Raw genomic sequence first — 22,649 nt, forward strand, 5'->3', positions numbered from 1 at the left:
AAACAAAGCCTGTTGTCGGTGTGGATTAAAAGGTGTACAAAATAGGTAGAGAAGATTATTACACATAAATAACAGGTTGGGAAACACCAAGGTCCCCACCTGCATTAAAAATAGGGGTGCAAGCCTACTTGTTACATCCAGTACTAGACTTTTGATCAGTATACAGGCACCTATATAGAACCATCATTTTATGCAGCGCGTTACATATATATTATACATTACCATCAGTCCCTGTTCAAAAAGAGCTTACAATCTAAGGTCCCTAACATTTATACATACACCGCCCAATTTAGATAGGAGCCAATTAACCTACCAATATATCTTCAGTGTGGGAGGAAACGGGAGTACCCGGAGCAAACCCATGCAGGCACAGGAAGCACATTATTATTATTATTATTATAATACAGGATTTATAGCGCCAAAAGTTGGTGCAGCGCTTTACAACATAACGGGGGACAGTATAAGTACAATACAGTTCAATACAGAAGGAATAGGAGGGCACTGTTTATGGAGCATACAATCTAAAGGGAGAGGGTGATGGTACAAAAGGTAGAAGCTGCAGGGGATAATCTGATGGAGGTGACTCAAGTATGGCTTTTAAGTTGGAGGTGGGGTAGGCTTCCATGAATATAAGAGTTTAAGGATCGCCTAAAAAAGAACAGGGTAAAAGCTGACCAGACATACTGGGGTATGGAGTTCCAGAGGATGAGAGAGGTTCTTGAAAAGTCCTGGAGGAGAGCATGGCAGTATGTAACAAGAGAGGTAGAGAGCAAGACCTCCCGGGAAGAGTGGAGAGGACAATTTGGCTGATATCTGCAGATGAGGTTGGTGATAAAGCTGGGGGGGATTTGTGGATGGCTTTTACGTTGTGGTTAGTATTTTGAATTTTACACAATTTGCTTGTAGAAGCCAGTGGAGAGATTGGCAGAGAAGAGCAGCAGTCACGGATCGGTTAGTAAGGTGTATAAGCTTGGCAGCAGCCTTCGTAATATGCTAACTCCAGGCAGGTAGTGCCATGGTTAGGATTCAAACGAACAACCCTAATGCTGATAGGTGGAAGTGCTAACCAATTAGCCACTGTGCTGCCCACAGCTCTATTACCCGTGCAGCTAGGGGGTTAAAGCCAATCAGTTGAGCCTCTGTTTAACCCCCCCCCCCCACACACTGATCGCCCACCTGAACACAGACATGCAGTTACTCAGGGCTGTATACATGTCGCAGCAGAAATTAAACAGCATATCCGAAGTTAACAGAGCTATGCCACAACCTCTCAGGAACCATGTGCAATGCACATGATTTTGCATGGTGCACCATTTACAAAGTTAAATTAGGTGGTGAGGGAGAAACATATCATAGGTCTGAATCTGATCATTGTAAGTGGAAAAGATAAAATAAGAAAGGTGGGAAATTAAGGAGGGAAAGAGATTAGAACCTTTTTACGAACCACCCCATAGGACCGTAGTGTACTCAGAAAAAGAGGTTTGGATTTGATGGTGGTTAGAGTGTCTGTAGAGTTTTTCCAAATTCATTTGGCTAATAGCAGATTTATCCATGGTATTCAGGTTTTTACATTTGCTCACAGACTTACCTAAGATAGCTGCCATTTTCTTGTTAACCAAGTACCAGGCCAATTTATGTTTAACCTGGACGATTGTTGGTTGATTAGACAACCAGGTCTTATCCAAGCTGTGATTTGTTTTACCCAATAGTAAAGTAAATATACCTTCATAACTAGGACATGGTGACACAAAAAAAAAAAAAAAGAAATGCAATGTTCAATTTTATACATTTCAAAGTAGTACCAGTGACCTAGCATCAAGTGCAGAAGAAGAATCAACAACTGCAAGCTCCAGTGGCCAGTACTAATCCATACTTAACCTTTCTCTTTCATTGCACCAAGCAAATATTTCTCACACTTTCATACTCAGGGGCTACATCGCATCAATCATATGTGTATGGATGGAATCACTAATATAATAACATTAAGTCCTGGTTCTTATTTTGTTTTCAACCTTTAGGGTAGTTGGAATTTACCACTGAGCAATGGTATAAGTAGCATTAGCAACTATTAAAGGTCTACAAAGTGAATAAAATACATTTTCAGATATCTTTAATGTATTTCTACAACTAACATATTCAATATAAAAGTACCAATGTTTAATAACAATACATAAAAAATTAACACTGATTACAGGTAAAATGGTCCCAATTAAACATTAGTTCATATGGACAGATTTTCTTTTTTTAAAATGACAAACATCAAGACATCTAATAATCAAACACGCAGTAGAAGCCTTTTGGTCATCAGAAGAATAGAAATAATATGATAGGTACATACATTTAACAGATACATACATTACATGTACCCATGTCTACAAGAGACACACACACACAAAGTTACAGCAAGGAACAAACAGACTGAGTGATAACAGGCTGGAAAGCCTCATTGCTGTTTTATCACACGCACTCCCTCATATCAGATCTGCGTTTGACCTTCACTTGTTCTCGTCTTTGGAGAATTTTCATCTGTAGCAGCAGAATCCTACAGGAAAAGAACACACAGAACAACGATGAAGGTGTCACATCAGATGCAAAAACATGACAGTTTAAGATAATTCCAATTCCTTTACAATCACAACACCTTATAGATCTACATATGTGTGTGAGTGTAATGCACGGGAGTCATCTTACACTATCATCTTTAACTTATGTTCTCATATTTCATAATAAAAAATATATATAGCAAGCAAGAAAACAGCTGGCAACTCTGGAAAACTTCCAATGCTTTATTGTCACATCCCAGTGAGTACACAGACAGAGTGGCTAACGCGTTTCGGCGAAGAGCCTTGGTCACAACAGTGTGCTGTCCTCTTGCTTGATATTTCAGTCTTATGGTGTTGGAGAGATTACCGCGGCCTGTGCACCTAACAGACGTTTCCATTCACCTGATGGTTCCACTGTTCTGAGCGATGTGTCTTTTTGTTTGATGGCATAAATATATATATATTTTAGAAAGGGATCAGCAGGCTTTATAATTCTGTCATGACAGGCCTTTAAAAAACATAAAGAGTAAGAATGCTCTAATATCTGTAGTTTGCAAGTGTCTCCATCCACTGGGGTTGATTTACTAAAACTGGAGAGTGCAGTACTGATCAAAAGGGCACTTTTCAGGGTTGAAGTCCCAGGTGAGATAGTACAGAACACTATAGGAACAACTGTAGTTGCCCTGTTTCCCATGACCTTCTTCTGCAGGTCCTGCAGTGGGGTTTATAAAGCCATGGCAGCCAGGCCACAGTCCTATGATGTGAGTAATCATGAAGCCTGTGAATGATTGTGCCATCTTGGAGCATGCCTGGCTGGGCAGAGCTAAAGAAGGGACATAGGGGATGGACTCATATACCAATGAGGGTACCTTGATCCTACTTGGTAATGGAGGCTAAATGCGATGGACTGCATTACATGGGAAAGTGGTCCCTTTGGTCTCCTTGGTGCTCCCAAGGAAAGGAGTGCAGATGTGGAGGAAAGATACCTAAAAGATATGTACTTGCATTCTGCACAGAAATGACTACTACAAAATGTCTACTTCTGTGTGTGGCATTCCATGCCAAAGAATTCTGATGGTAAAAAGATGGTTGCAGCTTCTGGGGAACAGGCTCTATGACAGGAGAAAAATAGAGTAGCTGATATCATAGTGCTTAGATACAGAAGAGGGGCTCAGTTGCTGCAGAACCTGGGTTTCTTTCATCCGGAATGTGCTGTTCCAACACCTCCAGCGATAACTGCTTGCTTACATGATGCTCCCTGCTGTCACTTGCGTGCAACCCTCCCTGCTCCATCCCTATTAGAGCAGAGGAGAGAGGGGGCAGGGACTGTGCACATCTACTCTTCTGTCCCAGGGCAGCTCCTTCTAAAGCTTGTGCATGCAGGCTGCACACACTCTCTAACTGTAAGTTGTAGCTCCTTTTTGGCAGCAGCCACTCTCTCCTATCTCTGGTACTATCTAGGTGGGGGAGGTTGTGAGTGAGAAAAGACAGCTTTGCAATGGAAGGGGAGAAGTTCTGTACTGGGGAAGAGGAGGGGGGTCCTGCACCCTTTACACAGCCCACTCCTGGGTCCTGCACCCTGTATGCAGCCCACTTCTGAACCCTGCCCCCTGTACTTAGTCCACTCCTGAGTAATACAACCTGTACGTATCCCACTCATGAGTCTTGCAACCTGTATGTAGCCCACTCCTGAGTCCTGCAACCTATACGTAGCCCACTCATGAGCCCTGCACCCTATATGTAGCACACACCTGAACCCTGCACTCTCTATGTAGTGTACTTCTGAACCCCGTGCATAATGCACTCATGGTATTTAACAATGCCTCTGTAAGGCCCTCCCATTGTTAGTGCAATTTAGCCATACCCACTCTTTCATGTGGTGTGCTCAGCCCCTGCCCCCCGCAGGGGACCTGGTTGAGTTCCTGCACCTATTGTCTGAGAAAAAAAGCACTGTGCAGAAAATGTTGGTATCAGAATTAATGCAAGGAAGAGTATTCAGTATTATAAGAGGGAATTGGTAGCTATAGAACCCCTTAGGATAGCAATGGTCACAAACTAAAGCTTTAAAACTCTGCCAAACCTCAGGAAAGTACAGGGCTTGGTGACAACGTAGATAATCAGCTGATAAATCTAATTAATAGGATTAAAATTCTTGGACACAATAGAGGGTCTTGGGTGCTCTGTACCGAGGCTGCTGCAGAACCTCTTGTAAAGGTTTGTTTATAATAGCGTCACCTTCTGGACAGCGATCTACAGTGAGTCACTTTTCTGAGGGCATTTGACAGTGGAGTGATGATTAGGGATGATCGAACTTTTGAAAAGTTCGGTTCGACCAGAACACCCGAACTTCACGAAAGTTCGGCCCGGATTTCAGAACCCCATTGAAATCAATGGGACCCGAACTTCTGTAATCAAAAAACACCATTTTTAAGCCCTAAAACCCAATAAATGCCCCTAAAAAGTGCCTAGGGTTCTGGGTCATGCCCCATTAACTATTAATCACACAAAAAAAAGTTCTTAAAAATTGTCATTTTTGATAAAAAAGCCAATTATTGAAAAATTAAAAAAAAAAAAAAGAGAGATTTTTTTGATTTTTACTTTGGATTTAGTATCTGGGGGGTCTAAAAGGTGTGCATGTGAAGTTTCAGCTCTGTAGCATGTCCAGAACCATGAAAAAAAAAAGATAATTTTTCAGTAGAACAGGGATGTGGTTCGGGAGCCTCCTTTAACTTTAACACCTATATGATCTTTTTTTCTGGTTCTGGACATGCTACAGAGCTGAAACTTCACAGGTACACCTTTTAGACCCCCCAGACACAAAATCACACAAAAAAAGTTCTTAAAAATTGTCATTTTTGATAAAAAAGCCAATTATTGAAAAATTAAAAAAAAAAAAAAAAAAAAAGAGATTTTTTGATTTTTACTTTGGATTTAGTATCTGGGGGGTCTAAAAGGTGTGCATGTGAAGTTTCAGGTCTGTAGCATGTCCAGAACCAGAAAAAAAAAGATCGTTTGTATTAGAAAACTCTAAGCACAGGAATATGGCTTCTCTGCTGTAACACCTTGCCGGTTTAATAGCAGGCATTTTTTTGGGTTCTTTGCAGTCAGGAAAAACATCTGAACTTGTGTATAGTAGTACTGTGCACAAGTTCTGATGTTTTGCCTGCCTCCAAAATTCCCCAAAAAATGCCAGCAAAAACACACCTGGGCATTTTTTTTTTTGACGCTAGCGTTTTTTTTTGGCATTTTTTGGGGTTCTTTTGAGGCAGGCAAAACATCTGAACATGTGTATAGGGGGGATATATAGACATATATGTCTGAATATATACCCCTAGACATATATAGGTGTGATAGTAGCAGAAATAAATGCTTGCGCTAATGAAATCATTTACAGTAATATATTTCTGCTACTATCACACCTATATATGTCTAGGGGTATATATTCAGACATATATGCCTATATATACACCCTATACACATGTTCAGATGTTTTGCCTGCCTCAAAAGAACCCCAAAAAATGCCAAAAAAAACGCTAGCGTCAAAAAAAAAAAATGCCCAGGTGTGTTTTTGCTGGCATTTTTTGGGGATTTTGGAGGCGGGCAAAACATCAGAACTTGTGCACAGTACCACTATACACAAGTTCAGATGTTTTTCCTGACTGCAAAGAACCCAAAAAAATGCCTGCTATTAAACCGGCAAGGTGTTACAGCAGAGAAGCCATATTCCTGTGCTTAAAGTTTTCTAATACAAACGATCTTTTTTTTTTATGGTTCTGGACATGCTACAGAGCTGAAACTTCACATGTACACTTTTTAGACCCCCCAGATACTAAATCCAAAGTAAAAATCAAAAAATCTCTTTTTTTTTTTTTTTTTAATTTTTCAATAATTGGCTTTTTTATCAAAAATGACAATTTTTAAGAACTTTTTTTGTGTGATTTTGTGTCTGGGGGGTCTAAAAGGTGTACCTGTGAAGTTTCAGCTCTGTAGCATGTCCAGAACCCCAAAAAAAGATCATATAAGTGTAAAAGAGGGGTCCCACCATCCCTGCTCTACTGAAAAATTATCTTTTTTTCTGGTTCTGGACATGCTACAGAGCTGAAACTTCACAGGTACACTTTTTAGACCCCCCAGACACTAAATCCAAAAAAAGTCATGCCTGCCTCCAAAAATGCCCGATAAATGCAAGAAAAAGCGCCGTAGAGAAGCCGTATTCCTGTTCTAATAAAAATTATAAGAAAATGCTAATTTTTGGGGGGTTCTGGACATGCTACAGAGCTGAAACTTCACATGTACACTTTTTAGACCCCCCAGATACTAAATCCAAAGTAAAAATCAAAAAATCTCTTTTTTTTTTTTTTTTTTTAAATTTTTCAATAATTGGCTTTTTTTATCAAAAATGACAATTTTTAAGAACTTTTTTTGTGTGATTTTGTGTCTGGGGGGTCTAAAAGGTGTACCTGTGAAGTTTCAGCTCTGTAGCATGTCCAGAACCATAAAAAAAAAGATCGTTTGTATTAGAAAACTTTAAGCACAGGAATATGGCTTCTCTGCTGTAACACCTTGCCGGTTTAATAGCAGGCATTTTTTTGGGTTCTTTGCAGTCAGGAAAAACATCTGAACTTGTGTATAGTGGTACTGTGCACAAGTTCTGATGTTTTGCCTGCCTCCAAAACCCCCCAAAAAATGCCAGCAAAAACACACCTGGGCATTTTTTTTTTGACGCTAGCGTTTTTTTTGGCATTTTTTGGGGTTCTTTTGAGGCAGGCAAAACATCTGAACTTGTGTATAGTGGTACTGTGCACAAGTTCTGATGTTTTGCCTGCCTCCAAAACCCCCCAAAAAATGCCAGCAAAAACACACCTGGGCATTTTTTTTTTTTGACACTAGCGTTTTTTTGGCATTTTTTGGGGTTCTTTTGAGGCAGGCAAAACATCTGAACATGTGTATAGGGGGTATATATAGGCATATATGTCTGAATATATACCCCTAGACATATATAGGTGTGATAGTAGCAGAAATATATTACTGTAAATGATTTCATTAGCGCAAGCATTTATTTCTGCTACTATCACACCTATATATGTCTAGGGGTATATATTCAGACATATATGCCTATATATACACCCTATACACATATTCAGATGTCATGTCTGACATCAAACATGTCCTCAAAAAAGCACTGGCAGTGGCAGCCCCTGCAGCATTAAAAAATGCTTGCTGGTGAGAAGCCACATACCTGTCCCGAAGCAGAGAAATGATCATTTCTCTATAGCGGTCACCCTGCTATGGAAGGGTTTTGTCACCCTGCCATAGCAGTCACTGTCAGTTAACCCTACACTACACTACGGTCCCCTGACACTTAACACTTTCCCTACAGAAACTAAATTTTTGAAGCTAACTTAAGTGTAAAGGAGCACTCTAACTACACTAGATATCCCTTTCCTCACACTAATAAATAGCTAAATGACACTTTTAAAGTAAAATTAACAGAACTGCTTCCACTCTCTTCCATGTCCAGTATAACAATGCTGGGAATATGGCGGGGGCGATCTTATATACTGGGGGGCGTATTCACTAATGATTGGTCTAGGGACCCCCTAGTCACTCCAATCACATTCCTAGCATTCTCCTGCCCCCTCAATTGGCTTTTGCTAATGGTTCTGGTCCAATCACGGGCTTTTAAAGCCCATTTCCTGAAGCATTGCATTTTGGGCGGTTCTGGTTGCCGAATTCCGAACTTTTTGGGCAAAAAGTTCTAAATTCGGCCGAACCTCGAACACCCAATGTTCGGGCCGAACCGATGGTGGACCCGAACCGTTCGATCATCCCTAGTGATGATATGATGCATCCTCACTGCCTGTTTTAACATGTAAAAACCCATACTACCGTACTGAAACTCCATGCATTGAATGTGGTTGTGGTGTGGCCCCACTAGCATAACTACATAATTCACTGGCATTAATTTTGCGAAATGAACATACATTTTGTGAAGGGAGCAGCCATTACGATAAATCAACCCCTATGTGTGTTCCTTATCTATTGTGCCCTGAAATGTTTTCTCCGGGAATGTTGTATAGCTGGATCCTTCTCCTGCAAGTTGAGAGGAATGTATCAATCATGGCCTTATGTATCAATCTGTTCTTGCTAAGAATTTTCCCACAGCTAAATGGTGACATATGCCCAGCCAAAACTATTTTTCATTAGTTTTGAACAGAATTTGGAAGGTTTGAAACTTCTGTTAACTCTGTACTGCTATCTGTGTCCCCATTTGTCCTTGCCTTATGCCTATTTGACAGTTGTTAGACAGAACAGAAAGTGAGGAAAAATCTCCCTGCATTCTATCTGATGAGTGTCATACAAGACAGGAAGCAAAGGGATATCTCCTCAACAGGGTCACATATGGTAAGCAAGTTTTACCTTTTAGAGCAGGTTTGATGCTTATAAGTGCTTAAGTAGAACATGTTGGTTCAGAAGGTTTTTTTTTTTTTTTTTTTCATGGTGTATAGTTCTATAAAAATATCAAAAGTATTGGGGCACCTACCTTTACAGGCACATGAATGTCAGTAGGGTTCAATATTGAGTTGGTCCACCCTTTTCAGCTATAACAGCTTCAACTCTTCTGAGAAGGCTGTCCACAAGGTTTAGGAGTGTGTCTATGGGAATGTTTGGCCATTCTTCCAGAAGTGCATTTGTGAGGTCAGGCACTGATGCTGAATGAGAGGGCCTGGCTCGCAGGTCTAATTCATCGCAAAGGTGTTCTATTGGGTTAAGGTCAGGACTCTGTGCAGGCCAGTCATGTTCCTCCACCCCAAACTCGCTCATCCATGTCTTTATGGACCTTGTTCTTGTCCATATCAGTGTCTGACCTCACAAATGCACTTCTGGAAGAATGGTCAAATATTCCCATAAACACACTCCTAAACCTTGCGGACAGTTTTTCCAGAAGAGTTGAAGCTGTTATAGCTGCAAAGGGTGGGCCAACTCAATATTAAATCCTACGGACTAAGACGGGGATGCCATTATAGTTTATGTGCGTGTAAAGTTAGGCGTCACAATACTTTTGGTAATATAGTGTATCATTCTATACATAGGAGCATACAGGAATACATTTAAACTCTTGTTCCCTAATGATTTGTTTAACACCAAAGAATTGCTTTAAAGCTATGATGATATATATTTCTAGTAGACTGTATTTAAGGGGTTAGTTTATCTTTTCCAAAAATATTTATGTAGACTGTATTTAAGGGGTTAGTTTATCTTTTCCAAAAAATCTGTCAATGTAGGTAAAGCCTAGAACACACTATCTGTGTTTTTTTTTTTTTTTTTTCCAACCCAGCGGGCTGAAAAAAAAAAAACTGAAGAGCTCAGGAGGAGATCCTGTACTAACAATCCGATGTTAGTACAACAATCTCCCTCGCTGTGCTATTGTGTTCTGACAGGGGGACAGCCCCCTCCCCCAAGAACACACCGGTCAGCGCTCTCAGCCATTGGCTGAGAGCACTGATCAGATGCTGATCGGCAGACTTTTTTCAGACATGACTGGCTTCTGTCAGACCAGCTGCAACACACACGGGCCAAATGTCAGCCAGTTCCTATTGAACTAGCTGATACCGCTCAACATTCGGCCTGTGTGTACTAGGCTTCAGGGGCATCTCTAGATAAAAACTAACAGTGTAGTTATGACCAATGTTAAATAATGCCCTTGCTATAGGTGTAGGCCATTTACATACCTCCGAAAGCCTGGCTGACAAACTCCCCAAGATGTTGCCAAGATGCTCACAGTCATTACTGCTCACCCTCACTGTTACAGGGACAAGCTCTGTCTATATATATATCCTTTTATGAGGAGGGTGAACAGTAACAGCTGGGAGCAACCTAACAGTGTACTAGCAATGAAGCAGGATGGGATGATGCCATCTCTGGGAGTTTTTTAGTCAGGGTTTGGGAAGTACCTAAATGATCAAGACCTATGGAAAGTGCATTATGCAATTTTAGTCAAACCTGCACAGTGGGATCGATTTATTAAAACTACAGAGTGCAAAATCTGTTGCAGCTGGGCATGGTAGCCAAGAAGCTTCTAACTTCAGCTTGTTCAAATAAGCTTTGTCAAAAAAAAAAATAAACCTGGAAGCGGATTGGTTTCTATGCAGAGCTGCACCAGATTTTGTACTCTCCACTTTTTAGTAAATCAACTCCAGTGTGTTTTTATTAACAGACAATGCTTATCTGCATAGGAAGTTTTTTGGTGAACTAAGGCCAGCCATAGACGGTTCGAACCTCGGCCGGTTCATCAGGAATTGGCTGAGATTCAAACTATGTGTTGGCAGGCTGAATGTACCAAGTTGATTGATTGATCAACGTGGGTACAACCAGACTGCCGGATTCACTTATGATTATTGCTAGCGGCTACTATAGCCACTAGCAATAATCACTGTATTCTCCCAGCAGGCATAGTTGCAGGAAAGAAATTTGCACTGTCTATGGCCTGCCTTACTTTTTCAAAAGGATCTTTTGATGGTATAAAAATCCTTGCATTGACTGCCTTTGACCAGCTATAAATGGAAATATAAATTCACTTAGATTTACTACAGGTAACATCTTCGTTAGATGACCCTACATCAAAACTTTATCACTACTACAGTGGAGCTAAAAAAAAAAAAGTTATCCACTAAAATATTGTGGACGACCTAGTAGTCCACATGTACAATAGGTTGGTGAAATTCTCGCGCTGTCACTCTTTATAAACTCTTTATCTCCTTTAATGCTGCAGGTACTATTATTGGTAACCTACACAATACAGATATTTTATAGCAGGGGGGGAGTACACATGCACCTACCAATTATCCGCCCTCTCCAACATTCCCTTCTGCTTGATCCCCATTTTCCCTCTATCTCCGAGCATGGTCCTCTCACAGCCCCCCTCGGGCGCACGTTAGGGGACCGCGGACACAGTGTGTTCCCCTTGGGGGTGTCTGCCCCCCCTGTTCGTGTACCCAGGGGCCTCCTAAGTTTCCATCGCATGGACCACATTTCTCTCTCATACAGCCAAGGGATCCCACTGTGCCTTTCGCCTTCAGGGCGTGCATTCCCTATCAGTCCGAACCCTTCTCGTTACTCAAACGCTTTCCCTATTGCTCATATTGTCTTGACTTTCTGGACTAGCTCATGTGCCTCTTCTCTTTTATACGTTTCAATAGGTTCTTTGTTGTTGACTATGTGCCGCTTGTCACGTGTTATTGCTATATTGCTACAACTACTGAGGTTTGTTTAAACTGCATTTTGGTTTTCTCTAAATTTTGTATGTGCATTCAATGTGACCTTACCTGTATGCCTATAAAAATTTTCAGTAAAATGTTTAAAAAAAAAAAAAGTGAATTTCTCTCCTTAGTAGAATGCAGCATTAGCTCCTTTTCAAGTATGTCCTATTTTAAATAGTAATGTAGCTATAAATAATTTTACCTGCACATTGCTCTCCTCTCTTGTACTTGGCAGAGATTTCTGAGGTGTATGGAAAGCCTATAAAGAAAAATAAAAATAAAACTTGTTTGCATACAATTTTAGTTAAGCAAAGAGCAGTGTATAGAGTACTGTACCCTATCACAACCAAATAGAATATGTTTGATTTGTCAAACTACAGCAATTGGAAATCTGGTATGGTTCCTGAACTTTGCACACGGCTACTGATTTTTGCACGTCTTTGATAAATGGCTTATGATGATATCATCACCTTTTTTGCCTGCTGTATCTCTTCTGTGGATTTTGAACGTCCTTTGACGACCTGCTTATGCGGAGATGAAGCCTGGAGAGAGAGAATTATACACTATTAGGACTCCATCAAGGAGCATGTCGATAGCGGTAAATTTGTAAAATTCACTGCCAATAGTGTTCATGATTTCTTACACATAGGTCCCGTATGATGCAAATACTAAGTATTCCAGTGTGCTTGCTGAATACACTTCACAGCCTGGGTGATGTTTATGCCAAATGATCTAAGGTCCCTTCCAGCAGTCAGTCAGCATTCACCCAGAAAGGAAAACCTGCCAAGTCTCCCTAGATGTCTGTATTTCATTTATTTGGACTTGGAGTCCTCTGTGTTTCCAGCAACGTCCTACATAATAATGGAGTCTTGCTGTTAAAATGTTCTTTCCCATTAAAATGATATTTTCTGTCTAGCTTTCCCAAATCTAACTGGCAGATACATATCTCTTTTTAATCCAATCTGAAACATTACTGATTAATTAATTTGTGCTTGTTTACACATAGAGAGTAAATTCCCAGCACAAGAGTTCATTATAATGACAAACAAGAACTATTTGAAGATTATTTGTTGGTTAAAAGAGTGGCTGAAGCAGTCTTCTGGACCTGCAAGGTAACGATGAGCATGGACTTCCACACTTCTACACCTAAGTAATGGATATGGTAGGCTAAATGTTTTATTGTGCTTGTGAATGCTTAAACTTTTTATTACTATCTACAGTGCCTTGTGAAAGTATTCGCCCCCCTTGAACTTTGCAACCTTTTGGCACATTTCAGGCTTCAAACATAAAGATATAAAACTGTAATTTTTTGTGAAGAACCAACAAGTGGGACACAATCATGTACTAATTGTCTTGAAAAAGGCTGGGTTTGGGGCGCAGTGAACTCACCCACTTGTCACACTAGCGACTCAATATTCGCTTTTGTCTTCTGGCTTCTTCTTCCGGCCAATCAGGACAGATTGGGTTGGCCAGGAGGAGAAGCCACGGGGGGACCGTTGAGTGGTAAGTGCAGACATGGGGGGCGGGGGGTTGTTTGCTGCCCCCCAAAAAAAAAGTTTACCACCAGCTGTCACTGGTTTTCAATGATAAAAAACAGAGGTGGGAGAGATCAGTCATATTACAGATAAAAGTAGAATGGCAAATATGTACAGTGCCTTGCGAAAGTATTCACCCCCTTGAACTTTTTGACCTTTTGCCACATTTCAGGCTTCAAACATAAAGATATAAAACTGTAATTTTTTGTGAAGAATCAACAACAAGCGGGACACAGTCATGAAATGGAACGAAATTTATTGGATATTTCAAACTTATTTAACAAATAAAAAAACTGAAAAATTGGGCGTGCAAAATTATTCAGCCCCCTTAAGTTAATACTTTGTAACGCCAACTTTTGCTGCGATTACAGCTGTAAGTCGCTTGGGGTATATCTCTATCAGTTTTGCAAATCGAGAGACTGACATTTTTGCCCATTCCTCCTTGTAAAACAGCTCGAGCTCAGTGAGGTTGGATGGAGAGCGTTTGTGAACAGCAGTTTTCAGTTCTTTCCACAGATTCTCGATTGGATTCAGGTCTGGATTTTCACTTGGCCATTCTAACACCTGGATATGTTTATTTGTGAACAATTCCATTTTAGATTTTGCTTTATGTTTTGGATCATTGTCTTGTTGGAAGACAAATCTCTGTCCCAGTCTCAAGTCTTTTGCAGACTCCATCAGGTTTTCTTCCAGAATGGTCCTGTATTTGGCTCCATCCATCTTCCCATCAATTTTAACCATCTTCACTGTCCCTGCTGAAGAAAAGCAGGCCCAAACCATGATGCTGCCACCACCATGTTTGACAGGGGGATGGTGTGTTCAGGGTGATGAGCTGTGTTGCAAAGCGCTGACTTCTAATTTAAATTCTATCCACACAGCCTGATGTTTTGTATGAACATTTTGATGTATGTATAGTTCAGCTGGACATCCCAATCAGGAGAAATATGTCACTGTTTTGCACTTCTTACAATGTTTTCTATATCTTTTTTGTTTCATAGGAATATCTTTTGAATTGTTAAATCTCCTCTATATGACTCCTGAAGAAAGGCACAGTCCTGAAACGCAACATGTTCTTTGGAGAATTATTCTATCTCTTTGTGATCACATACTCATGCAGTTGTGCAATATGTTTTTAGAAACCTCTTGTTATGTATATGTATAAACAATATTATATATACCAATAAATACATGATTTTATATTAACATGGGTGTTTGAGCTGACGTTTTATAGTCCCACATACACAGGAGGAATCATTTTTACTTTTTTGCCTTATTCTTCATGGCATAGATTCAACAAGGTGTTGGAAACATTCCTCAGAGATTTTGGTCCATATTGACATGATGGCATCACGTAGTTGCTGCAGATTTGTTGGCTGCACATCCATGAGGCGAATCTCCTGTTCCACCACATCCCAAAGGTTCTCTATTGGACTGAGATCTGGTGACTGTGGAGGCCATTGGAGTACACTGAACTCATTGTCATGTTCAAGAAACCAGTTGTGAGATGATTTGAGCTTTGTGACATGGTGCATTATCCTGCTGGAAGTAGCCTTTAGAAGATGGGTACACTGTAGTCATAAAGGGATTGATGGACAGGGTCAGCAACAATACTCAATGCTCATTTGGTGCTAAGGGGCTCAAAGTGTGCCAAAGAAATATCCCCCACACCATTACACCACCACCACCAGCCTGAACCACTGATACAAGGCAAGATGGATAAATGCTTTTATGTTGTTTATGCCAAATTCTTACCCTACCATCTGAACATCGCAGCTGAAATCGAGACCCATCAGATTAGGCAACATTTTTCCAATCTTCTATTGTCCAATTTTGGTGAACCTGTGTGAATTGTAGCCTCCATTTCCTGTTCTTAGCTGACAGGAGTGGCACCCTGTGTGGTCTTCTGCTGCTGTAGCACATCTGCTTCAAGGTTCAATGTGTTGTGCGTCCAGAGATGGTATTCTGCATATTTTGGTTATAACGAGTGGTTATTTGAGTTACTGTTGTCTTTCGATCATCACAAATCAGTTTGCCAATTCTCATAGAAACATAGAATGTGTCGGCAGATAAGAACCATTTGGCCCATCTAGTCTGCCCAATATATCTGAATCCTATGAATAGTCCCTGGCCCTATCTTATATGAAGGATAGCCTTATGCCTATCCCATGCATGCTTAAACTCCTTCACTGTATTTGCAGCTACCACTTCTGCAGGAAGGTTATTCCATGCATCCACTACTCTCTCAGTAAAGTAATACTTCCTCATATTACTTTTAAACCTTTGCCCCTCTAATTTAAAACTGTGTCCTCTTGTGGTAGTTTTTCTTCTTTTAAATATGCTCTCCTCCTTTACCGAGTTGATTCCCTTTATGTATTTAAAAGTTTCTATCATATCCCCTCTGTCTCTTCTTTCTTCCAAGCTATACATGTTAAGGTCCTTTAACCTTTCCTGGTAAGTTTTTTCCTGCAATCCATGTACTAGTTTAGTAGCTCTTCTCTGAACTCTCTGTAGAGTATCTATATCCTTCTGGAGATATGGCCTCCAGTACTGCGCACAATACTCCAAGTGAGGTCTCACCAGTGTTCTGTACAGCGGCATAAGCACTTCTCTCTTTCTACTGCTTATACCTCTCCCTATACATCCAAGCATTCTGCTGGCATTTCGTGCTGCTCTATTACATTGTCTTCCCACCTTTAAGTCTTCTGAAATAATTACTCCTAAATCCCTTTCCTCAGATACTGAGGTCAGAACTGTGTCAAATATTCTATATTCTGCCCTTGGGTTTTTATGCCCCAGGTGCATTATCTTGCACTTATCCACATTAAATTTCAGTTGCCAGAGTTCTCCTCTGACCTCTGACATGAACAATGCATTTTCGTTCACATAACTGCCGCTCACTGGATATTTTCTCTTTTTTGGACCTTTTTCACCGCGTCTAGATGCCTAAATGCATTAGGTTGCTACTATGTGATTGGCTGATTAGCAATTTGTGTTATCAAGCAATTGTGGCCGGTGAGGGTATATGTAAAATGGAAAGTATTACTGTGCTGCCTTAGGAGGACTGGAAGAAATCAACTATTTTAAACATATGTGGTTTTGAGTTCCTAAGAAATATTCATATTATATCATTCATATTCATATTATATCACACTTTAGAATTAAAGAAAGTTTCTTTAAAGCAATATTAAACCCAAAATCAAAAATGTATTATATTGCAGCTTACCAATTATTAGATGTGGTGGCTGCATCAGGTTTCTTTTCCTTGGCTTTTCCCCCCCTCTGTTTTCACCTGGTGAACCAGCCAGTAACACGCCTCCTGTATTAGAGTGCCTTCATTATGGATGAATGAACACAGGAGGCACAGCAGACAGCAGCATTGTCAGCCTGGGGGGAGGGTAGTGTTAAATGTATTACCAGGTTTTTAATACACAAATTGAAGCCAAACTCCACCTCATGCTTTATAATCAGCTACAGCAAACAGTATTGCTTTCTTTTGGGATAAAGGTTTTACATAATAAATAAAAGCAGATTGTAAGCACCCCTGCCATGGTTAAATGATTTGTCTCATCTATGTAAACTGATACATTCTGATGGAGAGCTTGTGCTTTTGAAAAACAAAAAGACTTGTTGGCTGGATCACCAGATGAAAATAAAGGTGAGAAAGCCTGAAAAAAAAACTAGTCACCCACCACATCTAAGAATTGGTATTATTATAAATGTTTGCTTTTAGGTTTATTACTGCTTTAATCTTTGCCTCAAATGGTATACCTTTTCAGGGTACATTATGTCATATCTTTTGGATACACCAATACTAATAATAGCATGCAATTTTTCTGTAATCTGCTCTTTTAAGAAAGCATTCACAAGAAAATGTTGAGATCCTGTAAAGTATCTCTTGATCAATGATCTTGATCATGAAAATTCACTGACTTTCGATGTTGTGCTAGCTCTCTCCAAAAGTAGAAAGACTACATGCAGAGGCCTTGGGAACACAAATACTGTGGCTCAAGCCCAGTTCAGCTTCCCTACCCTCATGTAGGACCACAGTTTCAAAGTCCCAGGTTCTATTCCTACTAGTGCAACAGCCAGGCAAACAGCACCCCTACTTTGAGCAGTAGGGGTGATAAAAACCAAACTGAACTGTCACTGATATCCTCACGCCCTTCTGGATCAGTACTCACAGTGTCCTTCCAGCATAGAATGCAACTCTGATTCCAGCAGTCAGGCTCAACCTGTGTACTCCCAAGGCAGGTCTTCAGTGGCACCCCTCTTGGTCCCTGAAAGGATTTGTGAATGCACAGACCCTCTCAGCAATGGCTGGGATCCTGATGAGCAGGTTGGGCCTTCAGAAATACAGCCAGGAAGGCAGGAAGCCCTCCCTGGCTTGGAAATTCTCCCCCTGGACAGGAACCCCAGGCTCTGGGCTCCAGACTATTTATACAATCCCCAACCACCATCTGGATACACGTCTCCAGGGTTTGGCTGGGGCTGCATAAATATTCAGGGTGCCTCTCTGGCCCTTCCATCCACTATGTTCTCGAAAGCTCCAGAAAACAGGGGGGAGCAGCCAGACTAGCAGCCTGTAGCGCACAGAGCAAACTGCAACAATTGCACACACAACTGTGCTGGTTACAGGAGAACAAAACTAAATTTACCTAACCCAAAAACCTAGCAGCCTGGCAGCAGGGCGTTACATCTATTCAAATGGCTTAAATGCAATTTGTAGTGCATTTGTGTGTTATTTATTTATGTTTAAGACTAAACCATACACTTGATTGCTCATCTTTTAAGCCAAGCAGACATTAAATATTGCTCATTAATATTTCATAGTTATTTCTAGGAAGCAAGTGAAAGTCTAGGCTTCCTTCACATGTTTTCCAGGCTATTCTGGCTTTCTTTGTTAAAAAAAAAAGCCTGTTGTATAAAGAGACCAATAGCTTCAGCTCAATCACAGAGACACACTGAAAGGAAAAACGACTGCTGTGCTCTGTCTCTACAAAACCCATGCTGCTTTGAAAAAACAGTGTGATTGTTTGTTCTGGAATACTTTTTGTGTATCAACTACTGTGGCATGGAATTACGTTATGTATGTATTCATATCTTGGTGCTGACATCCAGTGGCAACTCAGTTTAATTACAATAAGTTTTTTCCATATTTGTTAATGGTAAAATCCCACTTTCCTGTATGTTCGGGCTAGTTAGTTTAGTTTTTAGATGGATCCATCCCTTTCTTCTTCATGTTCCTTCAGTACCAGCCTTTATAGCAGGCATAAGACTGAGAAAATTATAGTCTCTTTAACCTTCAAATGACTGGTGGACATTCCATGTACTGCATTTTAGGAAGTAAACTTATTAAATTGCCATGTCTTATTGGAGAGTTTAGTTATCTGTTGAGCATACTTAATCAGTAGGTGACCATACTGACTGGATAGACCAAGGTCTAAAGAAGGTGTGTCAATGCATAAAGTGGTGCTTGAAACAGAACATGAGTGCATCTTGTCTTGTCTTGCCTTTTATTTATAACATTTCGTATTCTTAGAAATAGTTAAAGAAACATACATCAGTTTAAAATATATGAACTTATCATTTGCCTTAAATACACTTCTTGTGCCCTAAATATTAAGGTGTGCTTGGTGAACTAAAATAATGCATTTTTGACTAAGCAATTTCTCTGCAATTTAGTAGCAGTTTAAGTAAACAACAAATGTTCTTATTTGAACATGTAAATATACAAGGACTTTTAAATAAATCAGGTAAGAAAATCTTGATTTTTCCCTGAGGAGTCTGAAAACGTGACTTTCTTCCTTGTAAGGTCATGTTTATGTCACTGTTGTTCTATGAAACCATACAATAGTTTCTAGATAATAGAGCTTGTACAAATATGGTCAAAATTTTATGTACAGGGCTTGTTGATTTACGTCATAGTTGTGTTCTTAACAGTTCCTGTATAATTAAAATTTTGTATTATTTAAGGATTTTGTTTTAGGAACATATGGTACATGTTAGATTTCTATGTGCCTAATGTTGGCTCTTTGTACATGATATAAATGTAAATGAGAAGGCCTGACATACATTAATCAGCAATCGAAATTAAAATAGGAAAAAAAAATATATATATATATATATACACAGTATCTCACAAAAGTGAGTACACCCTTCACATTTTTGTAAATATTTTATTAAAACTTTTCATGTGACAACACTGAAGAATTGACACTTGCTGCAATGTAGTGAGTGTACAGCTTGTGTAACAGTGTAAATTTGCTGTCCCCTCAAAATAGCTCAACACACACCCATTAATGTCTAAACCGCTGGCAACAAAAGTGAGTACACCCCAAGTGGAAATGTCCAAATTCAGCCCAAAGTGTCAATATTTTATGTGGCCACCATTATTTTCCAGCACTGCCTTAAAACTCTTGAGCATGGAGTTCACCAGAGCTTCACACTGGAGTCCTCTTCCACTCCTCCATGATGATATCACGGAGCTGGTGGATGTTAGAGACATTGCACTCCTCGACCTTTCATTTGAGGATGCCCCACAGATGCTCAATAGGGTTTAGGTCTGGAGACATGCTTGGCCAGTCCATCACCTTTACCCTCAGCTTCTTAAGTAAGGCAGTGGTTGCCTTGGAGGTGTGTTTGGGGTTGTTATCATGTTGGAATACTGCCCTGCGGCCCAGTCTCCAAAGGGAGAGGATCATGCTCTTCTTCAGTATGTCACAGTACATGTTGGCATTCATAGTTCCCTCAATGAACTGTATCTCCCCAGTACCGGCAGCACTCATGCAGCACCAGACCATGACACCCCCACCACCATGCTTAACTGTAGGCACACACACTTTGTACTCCTCACCTGGTTGCCGACACACATGCTTGATACCAACTGAATCAAATAAGTTTATCATGTTCTCATCAGACCACAGGACATGGTTGTGCATCCTCTTTAGGCTCCCTTCCGGAATTACAGCCATGCAGACCAATTTTATGCTCTCAACTTTTTGGTCAACCATGGCAGGCCTGCTCTGAGTGGAACCTGTCCTGTTAAACCACTGTGTGGTCTTGGCCACCATGCTGCAGCTCAGTCTCGGGGTCTTGGCAATCTTCTTATAGCCTAGGTCATCTTTATGTAGAGCAACAATACTTTTTTTCCAGTTCCTCAGAGAGTTCTTTGCCATAAGGTGCCATGTTGAACTTCCAGTGACCCGTATGAGAGAGCTATAACATCAAATTTAACACACCTACTCCCCATTCACACCTAAGTCCTTGTAACACTAACAAATCACATGACAAGGGGAGGGAAAATGGCTAATTGGGACCAGTTTGGACATTTTAACTTAGGGGTGTACTCACTTTTGTTGCCAGCAGTTTAGACATTAATGACTGTGTGTTGAATTATTTTGAGGGGACAGCAAATGTACACTGTTATACAAGCTGTACACTCACTGCTTCACATTGTAGCAAAGTGTCACTTCTTCAATGTTGTCACATGAAAAGTTTTAATAAAATATTTACAAAAAATAGGAGTGTGCTTACTTTTGTGAGAAACTGTATATCATTAAAATGTCAGCGAGGACAGGAAGACAGAGTATACATATATGGATTTATGACTAAGCAATTTCTCTGCATCAGGTATAACTAAAGGCAAAACTTTTTTTTAGTTCTAGATAATGTGGAGAGGGATTAGAGCCCCTGTCAGTTTTTATTGCTGTCTGTGCCTCTGTTCACCCTCTCTATTTGTCCTGTTTACCATTATCATTGAAAATGAAAATAAAAGAAAATACAAACTTTTGGATTGTCCTCAGAAAAGTAATAGAGGGGAACTCTTCCAATGGGGTCACTAGTTCTGGTGACCTGGGGGTCCCCAAAGAATTTAGTTTACAGGGATTTTCCTCTCACTTCCTGTTTGACTATAGGACAGGAAGTGAAGGGAAATCTCCGCAATGGGACACAGATGACTAAAAATAAACTGACAGGGGTTATAGCCCTCCCTTTCTCTATCCAATGTGAAAAAAAGTTTTGCCTATAGTTCTACTTCAAGTATCAGTTTAAGTAAATAATGACTGTCCCTATATGAATATGTAAATATACAAGGACTTTTAAATAAATCAGGTAAGAAAATCTTGATTTTCCTTGATGCGTTGGTTTGTGCCCTATATCTGTACTCAAGAAAAAATAAAAAAATAAAAAAACAGTTTAAAATGCTTATGCTTTGCTTATGTGATATGAAAAATTATATATATATATATATATATATATATATATATATATATATATATATATATATATATACAGTGTATATATATATATTTTTTTTTTTTTAAACAACGCCTTGTGTTTGTTGGATGTGGCACCTTCCCACCATCAGAGTTATGTTAATAGACAAGGGGACCAAGTATACGCCTTGTACCGTACTATATACAGCCACTTTACAGTAGGGTGACAGTCCAAGATTTGCAGAGACTGTCCCCAACTTCAAAGTGTCCCTGTTTTAGTCCCTGGTTTAAATATATCACCTCCAGCTCAGGAAAGTGAGAAGCCTAGGAAGAGTTTCTGCCTTGCTTGCTTGTGTGTCAGTAAGTAAACTGGACGAGGGGACCAGGGTCTGCCTGTGTGCGACTGTGTACGGATCAGTAATCTGATCTCTGACCTTTGCATTACATGCTACTGACATCTGCTTTACTTAATACTTACCTTTGCCCTCTGCCTTACTTACTATTGACCTCTTCTATCTGCTCTCTGCCTTTCTTTATACTTAGTTCTGCCCTGTGCATTACATAATACTGACCTCTGAGCTTGATCGTATTTAATAATGAGCTTTGCCCTCCTTGTTACTTACTACTGACTACTGAACTGCACATTACTTACTACTGACCTCCAAACTGTGCATAACTACAGACCCCTGTCTTATGCGATAATTATTTACTACTGACCCTTGCACTTTGCACTACATACTCCTCCTCTGCTCTCTGCATTACTTACTACTGCCCTCTGCCCTCTGCGTTACTGCTGACACCTGAACTTTGCATTACTTACTACTTAGGCCCCTTTCACACATGCTGTCCGTTTGTCCGTTTTTCATCCATCCGTTGACGGATGAAAAACGGACATCAATGCATCTCTATGTAAAAACGGATGACAACTGATGATCATCAGTTAACATCCGTTTTCATCCACTTCCGTCAATGTCCGTTTTTTTGAACGGATGAATGCCCTATTTTTCATCCGTCAAAAAAACAGATCGGACGAAAAACGGATGTCAACTGATGACAACGGATGAAAAACTGATGTCAACGGATGACAACGGATGAAAA

At 40.1% G+C, this 22,649-nt stretch overlaps 1 long non-coding RNA gene across 1 annotated transcript in view; it reads right to left on the bottom strand.

Moving 5' to 3' along the window:
* Positions 1-2,088: 2,088 nt before the first annotated feature.
* LOC309555145 overlaps positions 2,089-22,649 on the bottom strand; it is a 55,964-nt gene continuing 35,403 nt past the window's right edge. The window contains exons 3-5 of the long non-coding RNA XR_014225253.1: positions 12,274-12,345; positions 12,006-12,062; positions 2,089-2,542 (exon numbers count right to left, since the gene is read on the bottom strand). This is a non-coding gene — a long non-coding RNA (uncharacterized lncRNA). The remainder of the gene's footprint in view (positions 2,543-12,005; positions 12,063-12,273; positions 12,346-22,649) is intronic.

Source organism: Pelophylax lessonae (assembly GCF_965119305.1).
Source record: "Pelophylax lessonae genome assembly, chromosome: 4".
Lineage (NCBI taxonomy): Eukaryota > Metazoa > Chordata > Amphibia > Anura > Ranidae > Pelophylax > Pelophylax lessonae.